The following is a 15,582-nucleotide window of genomic DNA, read 5'->3' on the forward strand; positions in this document are numbered from 1 at the left end:
GCCCCACTGTTTACTAGACTTGGAGTATCATTCTATCACTTGTGGTTTGCCTCCACCCTGCCTACTCCTTTGTAAATAGTCCCTCCAGTAAATCCTCCCTGAATTATCCTAATTTGAGTGTGCCATCTGTTTCCTGCTGGGTCCCTGATTGTACCTCATATTGTTGCCCTTTTTATTTGAAGAGGATGTTATTGAGAATGACCATTCCTTGTGTGAAGACACTTAGAAAGGCAGATGTGTGTCCGTCATTTTAATGTTACACGTTGATAGAAGCCTGAGGGGAAACAGAGCGACAGAGTCATTTCAATAAATATCTGTGACTAGACCTTCACCCAAGAGGAAAGATAACAATTTGGAAGTAGATGCAAATGAGATAGAAGAGCATTTACCTTAGATAACAACTCTGCTGCTCATGCCACACCAGTTGTGGACTCACGTGGCTCACTCCAGCTGTGGGAATATCAAATTGAAATTGATAGAAACCTTCCAAGAAAGATGCAAACTGTATTCCTACATCTTTTCAACCATTTTGCCAAGATACATGTAGTAGAGAAACATTGCATCTACTTGAGTGTGCATTGATTTGGCTCCGGAGACAGAGGAAGCTGGAATCATTATTAATTTATCTACAGACACTGACCCAGCCATTCAATAAACAGGAGATCCAGTGCTAGGATTATGTTTCATCGATAACTATTGTTTCCTCTTATTGTTAATGCTATCTATGTGCTCAGCAAAAATTCAATTAAGCAAGATCCTTGCTTGTTAACGCTTCATGTTCTTTTTGCATCTGACTGAGTATAAAAGGAAATATAGTAGCTCATCTGCGTGCTGGTTGGGACAACAAGAGGAGACATCCCTTTATGTGTAAATTGTGAGATAGTCAGAGATTTTATCTTGAATCTTCCATTTCCTGTCCCTTTCCCCCTCTTAGAACACCTTTTGCCTCTAACTTTCACAAATTTAAATACAGCCTCATCTTTTCTTTCTGCAAATAAAACAATCTGATAAACATTTTTAACATGAAACCTTCAGAGAAAGATCTGTGGGCTTTTCCAGGGCATTTTTCCTTTTAAAACCACAAGAAAAAAAAAGGAATAGTAAAGATAAAACATAAATCAAGATAAAGTAAGTATCATTTATTGCATCATTTTGGGGTCAAATATTATTTTTAAAAGTCCAAATAAAGGAAAATAAAAGCCAAAAAGGCAAATAGAGAGGTAAAGTTTTTATACACAAGGAGGTTTATTCCACATAGAATATTTATCCTGACAGAAGCAGCAAAAATATGCTACATAAAAAGAATGGTTAGATAAAGTGTGATATATTCATACGATAGTTAAATAAGTTTCTGTACACCCATATGCACCCATCAAACATTATCTTTTCAAAGTATATTTGAACACATAGGACACTGTTCAAAATAAAATGTTAGGTGAAAAAAGCAGCTATATGTTTAGTATTATCCCTGATTTGACTATATACATGTATGTGTATTACATATATGCATACCGATAATAATTGATAAAGATTTAGAAGGGTATATGCTAAAATGCTAGCGATGATTATCTCTGGATGATAGGATTATAGATGATCAATAGTTTTTTCTTTATAAGTTCTGTATTATATATACATATTTTTTCATTAAACATATAAACATGTTTATTTTATAATTAGAGGTCAGAAAGTTACTCTTTAAAGGGGAAGACATGACTTACAAGACATTTCCACCAAGGAATGGTGGAATTTCAGGCAGCAAGGAATGGGCATTTTAACGTGTGTGAGAGCCTCCTATTATATCAAACATAACAGGCAGCAGTAATTACCAACAGGCTTCACAGAATAATAGAAATGAACCTTTTTTGCACATTTACTTTTTGCCAGGCCCTGTGCATTAGCATACTTTGTATTCATTGTTTCTCTTTTAATCCTCTTAACAGCAGTATTGAAGGTAGGTGCTAGAATTATCCTGAAGAGGTAAGTGAAGTTTAGAGAAGTTAAGTATATTGGTTAGGGTAAAACAAAGTGCTGTAATGTAAACTTTAAATCTCATTGGACTAGCCAAAGAGAAGCTGATTGCTTAATCACATAAAACTTATTTCTTAATCGTGTAAAGTTCCATTGATAGCACCTGGTGGAGGGTGGGGTGAAGTTTCTACTCCATGCATGGAGGCCCGGGTGTCTTCAACACATGGCTTCCAAGGTTGCCCTAGATATTCATAGCAGTCCAGCAGCCAGGGTGATTGAGATAATGGAGAATTCTGAGGTTTTTGTGGGCCAGGATTTCCGCCTACTTTTCAGTGGCCAGAACTCAATCCTGTGGTTACTCCTAACTGCAAAGGAGGCTAGGAAATAGAGTCTAGTCATATCTCCAGGAAGAAAGAGGAAAGGATTTGGAGAATGGTTCACTAAGTTCTGCCATGTGGGGTATCGTACTAGAGATAGCACACCAAGCAAGTGGCAGGGCAGGATTTGAATACAGTCAGTCCTATTACAAAGGTGACATCTTAACCACAAAGCTATACACATTCATACCACAGAGGACTAGAAGTTTGAAAGCCAACTCCCTTAGGCACTGGCTTATAGAGCAGCAGAGTTGCTGTCTTTGGAAACGAGATATTCAATCTTTTATTTTTACTTACTTTTGAAAAGGAGATTTTACTTTTTTTTTTTTTAAGTTAGATTCAAAATGAAAGGAGAGGTTGAAGTATGGCCGAGGCTACATACCCAAGAGTGGAATAAACATCCAAGAATTATGGATAGGATGAGCTGAGGTATGTGAAGAAATGCTTTCAATTGCAAGAAGGTAGATTTTAGAAGAGTGTAATGTAAGAAGAATAACATGTTATAGACTGATGACAGAGGAAAGAAAAATTGCTTAATGCATATTTTATCAAGAATAATCTTCAAATAAGAAAAAGCAGAACAATTAAATTAATTAAGAGGGACTTGGAACTGAGATACAAAACAAAAAGGACCACACAGTCCGTTGTCCAATAAAGTGAGTTCCGGGACATAGATTTTACAGAGATGGCCAAGGTGCGCATTTTGCCTGCCATTACTCCCCAGCTCCAACCAAAATGAAAGTAGAGAAGTACCAAAAGGAATAAACCCATACCAGAGAAGAGAATGGAACTAAGGTTCACAGAAGAAAGAGACTTCAACATGTTTCTGGAAGGTGGAAAGTGGTTGACAGTGAATTGACCAATAGAGGCAGGTAAGGGTGATAGCCTAGCACCAGGGGCAGGGGACAAGGGAGCCATCTGCCCAGTGGAGAAGGCTTTGGGCTGAGAGTCAACAGATCTTGTGGAAAGCAGGGATGAGCAGTGGGACCAAAAATGGCAGTGAGGGGTAGAGGGAAACAGATATATGTGTTGAAGATCTGTCTATTGAAGAATCTATTAATGTAAGAGTCAAAATATACCTGATGTAAGGAAAGAAATTGGAAGGGTAGGGAGTCAAAAAAGGATGCCAATTTTTATGTAGGAAGAAATAGAGGTTTGAATATTACTTAATGTCATAATGGTCATTAATAGAAAATCTAAAGAAAAAAAGAAATTTAAACATTGAGAAGAGGAGAGAGGAATGCGTTAGTATAAACAAAATCATTCTCTTATGTATCAGGGAGTCAATAAAAATGCTTTATTTGATAAGAAATAGAAATATTTCTTAATATTTTCTAATAAATTATCCAGTGGAGATAATAACCTCCAAAAGAATAAAAATAAAAATATTAAGAGTTTGCCTTTTGGGTAGTGCCCCTCAGGGCGGAGAAAGAGCCAGTGGATTGTAAGGTCTCACTCACTATTTCAGTTGTTCATGTATTTTCTTCATGGCAAGTAAAACTCAGTGCAACTGTCTAGATTTCCTTTACTTTGTCATGCATAATATTTTCCCGGAAAGCCCGTTAGAACGTAGATTTCCAGCCCTACCTCCAGCAACCCTATGAAGTAGATACAATTGCTATATGCATTTCATAGATATTGTTTAGCAGGGGGTTCTGATACAGGCAATGGGCTGTACACTAGGAACCATGGCTGTATACTGTGAAAAATTATGTCATGTTTCTGCCAAAATCATAGGTATGAGAGCAGAACCAGTGTTCTCTGCTTTCACTTTTCTGAAAGTGGCATTCAAATCTGGCTGCTCAGTTTCTAACAGTTGGGAGCGTCTCCAGGGAAAGATCTGAGAAGCTGTGCCCACAGATCAGCCTGAGAAGATGGCATCTCCTAAGTGACTTCTCTTGGTCCATGGCCAGAGCCTTCTGTTTTTAAGTCCAGAAACAGTGTTGTCTGTGCCCTCAGAAAGTCACACCACTGCATATGACAACAAAGTCACTTTAGTCATTTATAATGAGAAGGTGACTGCCACTTGAACTTGACATCTGATTGGCCAACTAGAACACCATCCTCTTATGGAGAAAACATTAAGAAAACCAAAATAAATCTAGAAAGTTGCCTTGTAGATGTGGAGTCAGCTTAGTGGCTGAATAGGATATTTAATAGATCAATTGTTATTAAACCACCTCCATAGCATGTGTGTACCTAGCAGGCCCACACTTCCCAACCCTAGCTATACCCTACATCCATGGATGGAGCTTTTCCTAAGTACTAGCATAGGCTCCATCCTAGATCAGATCAGGTGGAATCTCTGAAGGGGGGGCCCACGTACTGATAGTTTTGTTAATCTCCCTAGAAGATTGTAACATACTGCTAGAGTTGAAAACATGCATTCTGCCAAGTTGTCTGAAGCCTCTCTTTCCTCTGATCCACATGGGAGACAAACTAATATGTGCTTCAGGGAAAGGCCTACATGCCTGTGGCATCACTTTGGTGACTTCATATGGTCCATGACTGACTAGTTCTTTAACAGGTCCAGAAACTCTATAATACAAGTAAAACTTTGCTTTATGTGTGTTAATTCCTTTAGTCATCATAGCAACCCTATGAGATAGATACAGTTGTTATCTGCATTTCATAGATGTGGCACCTGAGGAAACAGATTAAGTAAGTTGCCCAAGGTCACACAGTTGTTAGATGGGAGAGCTGGGATGTGAGCCCAGATGGCCTGGCTTACAGTCTGGACTCAACCATTCTGCTATATTTCTTTACAATCACAAACTTTCCCCTGCTCCCCTTTTGGATGATGGCCTTGCTTCTTACTTCACTGAGAAAACCAAAGCAGTCAGCAAAGGCCCTGCATCTGCTTGTACAACCGCACCTATGAGCCTGCTGCATCCATGACCGTCCTCTGCATTTGTGCACCAGATCCCGTCTCCTCTTGCTGACTCAAGGACGTGGTTCCACTGCTGAAACCATTCTGTCCTCCTTCTTTCTCACTAGCTGGGCACATAGTAGCTCTTAGACATATGCTATACCATCTTCCATGGAAAAAAAATTCCTTCTTTGATTCCACATCTGTACACCTCATTCCAGCTGCCATCCTGTTTTTCTTTTCTCTTCTGCAGCCAAGTTCCTCAGAAGAGTGGTTTGTATTTGTCTTCACTTCTTTTCCCATTCTGCTCCAATCAGACTTTAGAGGTCCCTTCCCCCAACACACACACTTATTCTCATTGCTTATCCACTGGTCTTAGTGCTTATCCACTGGACTCCACTCTTGCCAACTCCAGTGATCCTCTCTGAGTCTCTGCCTTTTCCACTTACAGCAGGATATGGCAGTGTTAATGACTTCACCTGAGAACTTCTGGGACTCCACTCTGGTTCAGCTGTCTTCTGCTATGTGACTGACCATCTATTCTTTCTCAGTCTCATCTGCTGATTCCCCTCACTCCTTCATTTTCTGAGCATGGGCATGCCCTGGGCCTGAATCCAAGATTTCTTCTCTTTCTACAGTCGTTCCATAGGTGATCTTATCCAGTACACTGATGGTCCTCAGATTTCTATTTCTAAATATCTTCATGACCAGGGGGTGGGAAAAGATTTCTTAAACAGAACATAAAATGTGCTAAGCATATCAAGAAACATGGAAAGTCAAGCTCCATTAAAAATTTAGACTGCAGGGGCAACTGGATGGTTGAGCATTGGACTCTTGATTTCAGCTCAGGTCATGATCTTACATTTCATGGGATGGAGCCCCAAGTTGGGCTCTAAATTGACAACATGAGGCCTGCTTGGGATTGTCTCTCTCCTCTCTCTGTTCTCCTCTCTCTCTCTAAAAAATAAATAAAACTAAAAAAATTTAGACTGTAAATCTAAAAAAAAATTTTTTAAAGGTGCTTGGGTGGCTCAGTCAGTTAAGGCCTGACTCTGGATCTCATCTCAGGTCATTATCTCAGGGATTGTGAGTTCAAGCCCCATGTAGGGCTCTGTGCTGACAGTATGGAGCCTGCTTAGGATTCTCTCTCCCTCTCTCTGTGCCCCTACCCCATTTGTGTTCTCTCTTTCTCTCAAAATAAATAAATAAACTTAAAACAATTTTTTTTAAATTTTAGACTGTAAATCAAGACACTATTCAGAGAGTGAAAAGGTAAGCCACAGAGTGGAAGATAATTATAATGCATATATCTGACAAAGGACCTCTATCTATATTATGTAAATAACTCTCATAAATGATAAGAAAAAGACAAAGCAATACAAAAAAAAAATGGGCAAAAGGCTTTAACAGCCCAGATCTCTTCTTAAATTCCAGACTTGAATATACAACTGCATATTCATGATCTCCATTGAATAGGCATCTTAAATATAACCCATTCAGAACATGCCTGCTTTCTCCCCTCCCTTTAAACCTACTCCTCCTTCAGTAAATGGCAACTCCAGATGCCAGTTGCACAGGCCAAAACCCTTGGAGTCATCATCAGCTATTCTCTTTCTCTTAAATCCCATATCCAATCTATACTAGTTCTCTATTGCTGTACAACAAATCATTATACTTGAGTTTCTGTAGGTTGGGAATCTGGGCATGGCTTGCCTATCTCCAGGTTCAGTCCCTTACATGGCTTTAGTCAGGGTGTCGGCCAAGGCAACAGTCATCTCAAGGCTTGACTATGGAGGACCACTTTCAAGCTCACTCATGTGGCTATTAGCAGGCCTCACATCCTTGCTAGCTGTTAGTTAGAGACAACAGTTCCATGCCACATGGACCTCTCGAAGTGAAGATCACAGTGTGCCATCTGACTTTCCCCAGAGTTAGCCAGAGAGAGAGCTAGCGAGGGCAACTAGACAGCAGTCAAATTTTGTAACCTAATCTTGCAATTGACATATCATCACTTTGCCACATTCTTTTCATTAGAGGTAAATCATTAGGCCCTGCCCATAGTCAAGGCGAGGTAGGAATTGTTGGGGGCCATGACAAAGGCTGCCAATCACATGCAACAACAAAATCTGCCATTTCTACTTTCAGAATATGTGTAGAATCCAAGTACTTCTCACCACCTTCGTTGGTAGCTCCCAGGTCCAGTCCTCTGTTGTCTCTCACCTGGCTAATTTCAATAGCCTCTTACATGGTATTTTTTCCTTCATAACCACTCCCACACACAAACTGACGTACAGTAGTGAGAGTGAGCCTTTGATAATATGAGTCAGATCTTGTTAATCCTCTGCTAAAAACAAAACAAAACAAAATGAAACAAAAAAACATACCTCCAATGTTTTTTAAGGACCCAGGTGCTCTGCTCCTATCCTGACCTCCTCTCCTACTATTCCACTCTGCTCATTCAGCTGCAGCCACACTGGCCTTCTTGATATTCATTGAACACACCAAACATGTTCTCACCTTAGACCCTTTGCATGTTCATGTCTTCTCTTTGAAATCTGCAAGGTTGTATAAATGTCACCTTTTGGTGAGGCCTCCCCTAGTTGCTCTGTACAAAAGGCAATATGCACACCCTCCCCACCCTACACCCTTTAACCAGCTTGTACTTATCTCCATAGTACTTGAAACCCTATGCCTTGTTTTACTTGCTTATTTTTTGTTAAATGCAGGATTCTTAAAAGTTCTGAAGAATTTATTGGCATAGAATAGGAGTGCAATAAACATTTATTAAATACATACATACCCTCGATCAGGTTACACCAAATTCTTGCTCTTCCTGTGGCTGACAGAGGACAACTTTGTGTCTGTGTGCCAGCTTTTCATAGTTGACTTCATCTGAGTTGTGGAGAATTCATCACTTAACTTTATTGTAGTGACAAGGATAGGTGGGGATATGAAAGAGGGGTGGGAGGACAGATTGTCTAGTATGTCCCTAGTCCCCCAACAGTTCTTCCAACCCCCTGGTTCTTCATCTTCTTGTAAAAATCCTTTCTTCCCTGAGCCTCCTGGCACCTGGTTCATATTTATACCTCCTTGCTCTCATTTCCAGACCCATGTTCCAGACCCTGCATTCATCCAGGACCTTAGGCTGGCACCCTCAGTTTAGACCTGTGGCTCTTGCTTTACCTTTGAAATCACAAACTCTGGAATATCAATCTTTGACCCCAAATGTCTAACCTTTCAATTTATTCTCCTTCTATTTGTCCTTGAAACACCCTGAGACCTCCACCCCTATGCTCCTTCATTTTCAGCCAAACGATTATCCCTTTTTGGCTTTATGTCCTGTATCCAGCCTACACACCTGATTTATTTTCTCATTCTGTACAGAGAAGATGTAGTGTAGTGGTGGGAAACATAGGTTCTGGAGATGCAGACATAGGTTCAAAGCCTGGCTCTACCACTTGCTAAATCACCACTTGGGTGAATTAATGTGTCTGAACCCACTTTCCTTGACTAGGAGAATAGGGAGGTTGTGAGACTTGCATGAAATTTAAAAAAGCTTTTAGCTCATAAAGAGAACAATAAGTGGAAGTGATTGCTATGAATGATAATTTTTACATGAGTTAATATTTTAAAATGTTTATAACAGTGCCTGGCACATAGTAATTACTATTTAATGTTCATTAAATAAATTGATGTTTCTTTTTCTTTCTATATCATTAATTTCCTTACCTTTCCCTCCTGCTCATAAACCCCCGTTTCTGTTGCTCCAAAAGGAGTTCGGTTCGATAAAATCACACACCAGGCAAAATGAGGAGAGTAAAAACCAGCACCCATCGCAGCTGAACAACCTTTCAGTTGTCCCTCAAAACCACCATCTCTTCTCTGCCTAGCAGTTATCTCACCCCTTCCCTTCTCATACTGACGGCCCCTCTTACCATGTCTTCTCGCACACTGAGTAGATGTTCTTAACCTCCTACCGGACAGAAAAAGATGGAGGTCTGGCACAGACATCTGCTTTTCGACCCCGTAGCTACAACTCTTCTTCATTTATACTCATCCTCACTCTTGTCTCCCACCCAAGGGCTCTATCTTGTCTGGGCTCCTCAAGAATGCCACATTCTCTGCATATTTAACCTTCCCCTCTCTGCTGCTTCTGCTCATCTTCTAGATGTGGAGGCAGGAAAACAGTGGTTACACATGTAGCCCTGTACCCAGAATCGTCAGGTATGGACCCTGGTGCTCCTGCTTCCTGACTCTGTGGCACTGGACAAGTTACTTCACCTTACCCTTGCTCGATTTCCTCTTCTATAAAATAGGGAGGATACTGGTAACTATCTCCTAAGGTGGTTGTATGAAGGAGTACATGTGAAACACTTAGAACAGTCCTGGCATACAGCATGTTCTCAATAATTGTATGTTATTATAAGTCATTCTAATCTAAAATGCACATAAAACTTTCATATTTGTGTCTTCTCCTAGCAACTACTTTATCTAGTTTCCTTTCACATTGAAGTTTCTTGAGAAAATAAATATCCTTTGATATGTTTGTTCTCCCTAACCCCAGTGCTTGTTTATTCCCCTCTGCCAAATGCATTGTTCAACTCTTTCATTAAACTGCTTTTGATTAGGCCTTGCAAATACCAGTATGTGTATGTGTGCGTGCATGCGTGTGTGCACGGGTGTGTGCTCACATACTTGTACTGGCCTCCCTTGGACCTCTGGCACTGGACCATTTTTTCTTCCTTCACGTCTCTCCCATGGCCTTCCAAGACACCATTTTCTTTTCATTCTCTGATCTCTCTAGCCCAATATTTTCCTCTTTTCCCCATGGTTACCTTATAAATGGTGGTTGCCTCCAGGACTGTTGTCATCAGCCCTCCTCCTTTTCAGGCTGCACACTCTCCTGCAGTCTACCCAAGCATTCAGTGTCCCCTTATGTGGGAGGACTCTCAGACTGAACCCTGACTTATAAACTCATCTCTTCCAAGGTTTACTTATAATTTTACTTAGTTGTGCTACAGACTCACTAAATTTATCATGCCCAACTTGAACTCTTAATCTTTTTCACCAAACACACTGCTCTTTCCTTATTCCATATCTTTTTAAATGGTACCATCATCTACCTGTTGCCAAAACTGGAAAATGGAGTGTCACTCTCAACAACACATTTTTGCTCCTATTAGTCTATATTTAGATGGTCATGAAATCTCAGAGATTCTACTTCCTGCTTCTAAAATCTGTCCCCACCACTCCACTCCTGCTGTCTGTCTCTTGGCTAATCTCTCAGTATTCAATATTTCTTGCCAGGATTATTGCAATTCCCTCCTGATGCAGTTTCCTCACTTTACTCTCTAGCTGTGCCAATCTGCGCTTCACAATTCTACAGAGATGTCTTTTTAGCATACAAATCTGCTTATATTTTTTTTTTTGCTTACAATTTCCAATAACTCCTATGAAAAAAATTCAAATTGCTTAGCCTGACATGAGGCTCTCATGAATGCATCTCTCTGCCTTTCTATCTTCATCGCGTAGCATTCCCCTTTGTAAATTCTGTGCAGTTCTCTGAGCACATCATTATCTCCCTTACCTTCCTGGCTTTGCCTGGAACATCTTTTCCTGGTTTTCTGTTAGACCAAATTAAGATTCATCCAAGCTTTGGGGTGCCTGGGTGGCTCAATTCGTTGAGTGTCTAATTCTTCTTGATTTGGGCTCAGATCATGATCTCATGGTTGTGAGATAGAGCCCCACGTCAGACTCCATAGAGCTCCATGGATCGTGGAGCCTGCTTGGGATTCTCCCTTTCCTTCTCTCTCTGTCTTCCCCACCTGCCCACGTGCTTGCTCTCTCTCTCTCAAATAAATAAATAAACTTAAAAAAAAGATTCATCCAAGCTTTATCTTCTCCTGGAAGACTTCTCTGACAACCCCCAGATTATATTAAATGTCTCTTTGATATAGTTAGGAATTTATTGTAGCCAATGATCTATTCAGCTAGCTTAAAAAAAAAAAAGGCCGAGTAGGGAGGAATAATTGCTCATAAAATTACTAGAAGGGCTAGAGGAACAGGCTCTAGGCTGAGTTTCTAATTGGGACTCCTAGACTAACACTGCACAAGTTGCCCATCAGGGGATGGGTGCCTCTGTTGTGATCCGGACACCAGAAAGTAAGGAAAGTGCCACCACAATTCTTAGCTCTAGGTTCACACTGCCTCTGCCAGGGTCCATATCAGCATGGGACCTGGGAAGATGGGGACTAGATGCTGGCACCACTGCCACTGAAAAATCAGAAACCTCCACAACTGCTTATCATTATAAACAATAGAAGCAGTACCATGTGGCCTTCTTCTTGGGGTGTTTACACACATATTCTCTTTCCAGAGAGTAGGGACACCTGGATGGCTCAGTCGGTGAAAATCTTGATTTCAGCTCAGGGTCATGATCTCAGGGTTGTGAGATTGAGCCCTGTGTTGGGCTCTACATTGATAGCATGGAGCTGGCTTGGGATTCTCTCTCTCTCTCTGACTCCCCCTCCCTCTCTTTCAACCCTTCCCTGCTAGAGCACACTTGTGCTTGCTCTCTCTCTGTGTGTGTGTGTGTGTGTGTGTGTGTGTGTTTCTCTGTCTCTATGAAAATAAATAAATAAATAACCCTTCAGGTCTTTCTAGAGGGTAAATATGTGTGGGGAAATCAAGCTGCAAGGCAACTGGGAAGTGTAGACTTTAGTTCTCCAGTCCCTAATGTGCAGACAGGCATGCTAGAAGGCGGGTGGAATAGAGCAGAGAAAGCCATACGTGCATTTACCTCTCGCTCCTTTGTGGTCTTTTGCCATCATGTACACAGCTCTGCAGTAATACCTTGTTCTACTTAATTGCTTAATTATGTTTCTGTCTCATCTGAACAGACTGTCACCTTCTTGAAGGCACAACTGTTTTTATTCATCACTCATCTCAAATTGTGCCTGGCACATGACAGTTTCTCAGTATGTTTGTTAATTGAATGAATAAACAAGAGATTTTAGCATGATCTTGGAATCATGCTCCTTTAATCCACCAGCTAGCAGTTTCTATTAAATCTATCTTCAGGGGCATCTGGGTGGCTCAGTCAGTTAAGCATCTGACTTTGGCTCAGCTCATGATCTCATGGTTCGTGAGTTTAAGCCCAGCATGGGGCTCTGTGCTGACAGCTCAGAGCCTGAAGTCTGCTTTGGATTATGTAACTCTGTCTCTCTCTGCCCCACCCCCCTCAAAAATAAATAAAAATTAAAAAATTTTTAAATATATCTTCAAAATGCCCTTCCAGTGAGCTCTCATTATCTCACCTAGTACAACAACCTCATTTTCATATCTGTTCCATTCTGTGGTATAAACTCCTTATCACCACTACCTACCTTTCTAAAGCACAAATCTTCCCATATCACTCCCCTAAAAGGTAAAAACCTAAAAGCTTCCAATGGCTTTTTCATTTAGGAAAAGTGCAGTTTCCTTAGCATAGCATTCAAAGTCTTCCTCCCTCTGTTCACAGGCTCTTTTTTGAGCTTCGGCTCACATCACTGTCTCATGCGCTCTCTCAGCACTAATGGCTCCCTCAGTGCAGCTGGAATGCCAGGCTTCCCTGCCTTTGCTAGAGATGCCCCACCAATTCAGCCTTTGCAGTACCCCCTATTTTAGGGTGGTTTTCCATTACCTGTTCTTTATAACCTTCACTGCCCAACACTCTGCATCTGACCAGCAGATTACTTTCATTCTTCTCTGAAGTTCTAGAGCAGCAGTGTTTACACTGTGTTGCTTAGGACCCAGAGGCTCAGCAGGGCTTTTTCTAGAGCTTCTGGAGAGCAGAGAGGGAAGCCAAGTAGGTGAGGCTCTCAGCCTCCATTTCATTTCAGCCATAGCAGCTCTGCTCCAGTCTGATTCATCTGTTGTGTTTCATATAAGACTGTGTTGAGAAAAAGCTTATGTTGCTATGAGAAAAAGAAAAAAAAATACTGTGGGTATAGCAGTCATCCTAATGAATTAAGTTTAATTATATGTGCGTGTGCTACTGCATCTGGCTCATTTTCTAATCCCTTCTGTTTAACCCAATGGAAGCATCCAATAGCGTTTGTTTATTTGAATTGAAGAGATAAGGCCTAAAGAAGACATCATAGTAGTCATCAATTTCATACAGAACCTTAATGAGAAGAGAGTTGGACTTCCTCTACTTCCTCCAAAAAACAAAAAGTGAGAATCAAGGGAAGTGTTACAGAGAAGTTTTCGATTCATACGAACAACTATCCATTTGACCTAAGCTGTGATGAAGTACCTTGCAAAAGCCTCTCAGCCAGTGGGATTATCTGCCATGAAGAGCACATAAGTGATCTCAGTGTGGGGTTGGCCATTCCACTGGAAGGCCATGCAGGTGCCTTTGTCTTCTGTGCTTCCATGATCTTCTGTTATAATGAAGAGTAAGTCCCCACTGAGATTCCAGATGGCTCATTATCTGGACTTTCAAGACTATAATATTTTTCTTTTTAGTTGGAAATGAATTGATTTGATACTTTTATATTATTGAAATGGTCGCTGTCTGTTTCTGACTAAGGCCATTCTAGAAAGGCTGTCCTGGAATTGTAGTGGTGTCAGATGGGAGAGCCAATGCTGTTACCAAAGCAATGTTGTTGGCATTTTCTGGTCACAGATTTGCTACGGCAGCACATTTAAAGGAAAATTTATAGCTTCTGCTCCTTAGTAGTAAAGTAAATTCACTTGACAGAGGTAATGGATTATGGGGGATTCTGTGATTGTCTCCGTGGGTGGTCAGCAGCTGTTTGTCAGCTGCATTAAAGTTAAGGGTTTACTTTGCCGCCTGTTTTACGCTATACTTTTACTGCAGTTTGATTGAGTTTTCCCACTTGGAGATTCGGTAATGGTACATTTTATTCCCAGAACAACTAGCTTTGTACTAGAAACCGAGAAGATTACTTATTATTTTCACACCCTGGGATCTTTTGCATCGTATGTTTTGGAATGTATTGGCAGGCAAGAAGAACAATGACCCAAGAAGTGCCATGGTTCTCAGGGAATTTTGACACAGTATATACAGTACTTAGAAACATTGAGAGAATTTGTTTGCTCACTGAACTGGACCAAATACCTTTCTTTACTAGGAATGGTTTACAAGATATAAAAGTACTAGTTGTAGTTTAATAATTCTGTTTTATTAATATTATTCTAATTAATTCTTGAAGTCCTGCCAATTATCTTCAGAGCAGAATGGCTAGCACAATTAATTAATTTTATCTCTACTTTTCCTGAGATGGTTTTTTAATTGAAGGCTCTTGGCATAATATTCTTCTTTAAGACAGAGAAATGTTTGATTTTATAAATCCCGTATGTCACATAAGGACACAAATTCAACAGATAAACTTCAAAGAACATTTCTCTGTGTCAAGACCAGATATTTTCCTTGATCATTTATCCTTGTGAACTGAAGACTAAACAGAACTATAATTTATGCATTATGTAATAGATCTCAGTTACACTGACATTCATACTAAATACAGGCTGGTCTATAACACTGTACAGTTTGTGATCACCAGAATATTTTCTTCTGTAGCTTAATCTGTCCTGTATCCCTTAGCCTCTCATGCATATATGCACACATTCCATGTCATGGAAATGGAATTCTCCCTAATTCGGTTATGTCCCCTGCTGTTACTGCCAGTTGCTAATAGGGCAAAGGAGAAATTGCAGTATTTGAAATGCTATCTCCTTGGATGGGCATTCTTTTGGATCCAACCATTGATCTATAGCTAAAGATTCCCTTTTAAATTTTGGCAAAATCATCAGGTGTCTCATTTTCTAACCTGACGCTACATTAGCAAGATAGTTTAGTTATTCAGCATTTGCAACAGAGTGAATAAGAAAGGAATTTATGTAATTGTCCACAGCTTAAACTAACAGGATTAAAAACCCAGAGAGTATGTGTTACAAGCATATGGCCCATTTTCATGACGAATCACTTGAGATATGTAAATGGTGTCACCATAGAAGCAGCAGAAGGAAATATAAAAATATGTGATATAATTATGTTTCAGAGGTGAAATAACCAATTATATTACAGAGGATCAGCTCTAAAAAGAATCAAGAAACTTCTTATGTGTGGCTAAGGATCAAACACTGCTTTATTTTACAGGCTCAAATAATTTCAGAAACCACAGTCCAGGATTAAAAGGACTGTCATAAGAGATGCAAAATGCTTAGCACAGACACAATCTTTGATGCAAATGTCACAGTTCTAAAACTCCCTGATAGCATTGGACAGCCTTTGATATTTGGTTCATATGTCAAGCTTGTCGATAATGCTACCCATTCTGCCAGAGGCTTAAAATTGGTTCT

General features: G+C 40.3%; 1 long non-coding RNA gene across 1 annotated transcript; it reads right to left on the reverse strand.

Annotated features, from left to right (window-relative positions):
• Nucleotides 1-388: 388 nt before the first annotated feature.
• LOC128316015 (uncharacterized) lies at nt 389-14,181 on the reverse strand. Its single transcript, XR_008299344.1, has 3 exons — nt 12,896-14,181; nt 7,599-7,769; nt 389-450 (listed from the first exon to the last, which is right to left on the reverse strand). It is a non-coding gene; the product is annotated as an uncharacterized LOC128316015 (long non-coding RNA).
• Between the last annotated feature and the right edge of the window lie 1,401 nt (nt 14,182-15,582).

The sequence above is a fragment of the Acinonyx jubatus genome, chromosome B3 (genome assembly GCF_027475565.1).
Source record: "Acinonyx jubatus isolate Ajub_Pintada_27869175 chromosome B3, VMU_Ajub_asm_v1.0, whole genome shotgun sequence".
Classification (NCBI taxonomy): Eukaryota; Metazoa; Chordata; class Mammalia; order Carnivora; family Felidae; genus Acinonyx; species Acinonyx jubatus.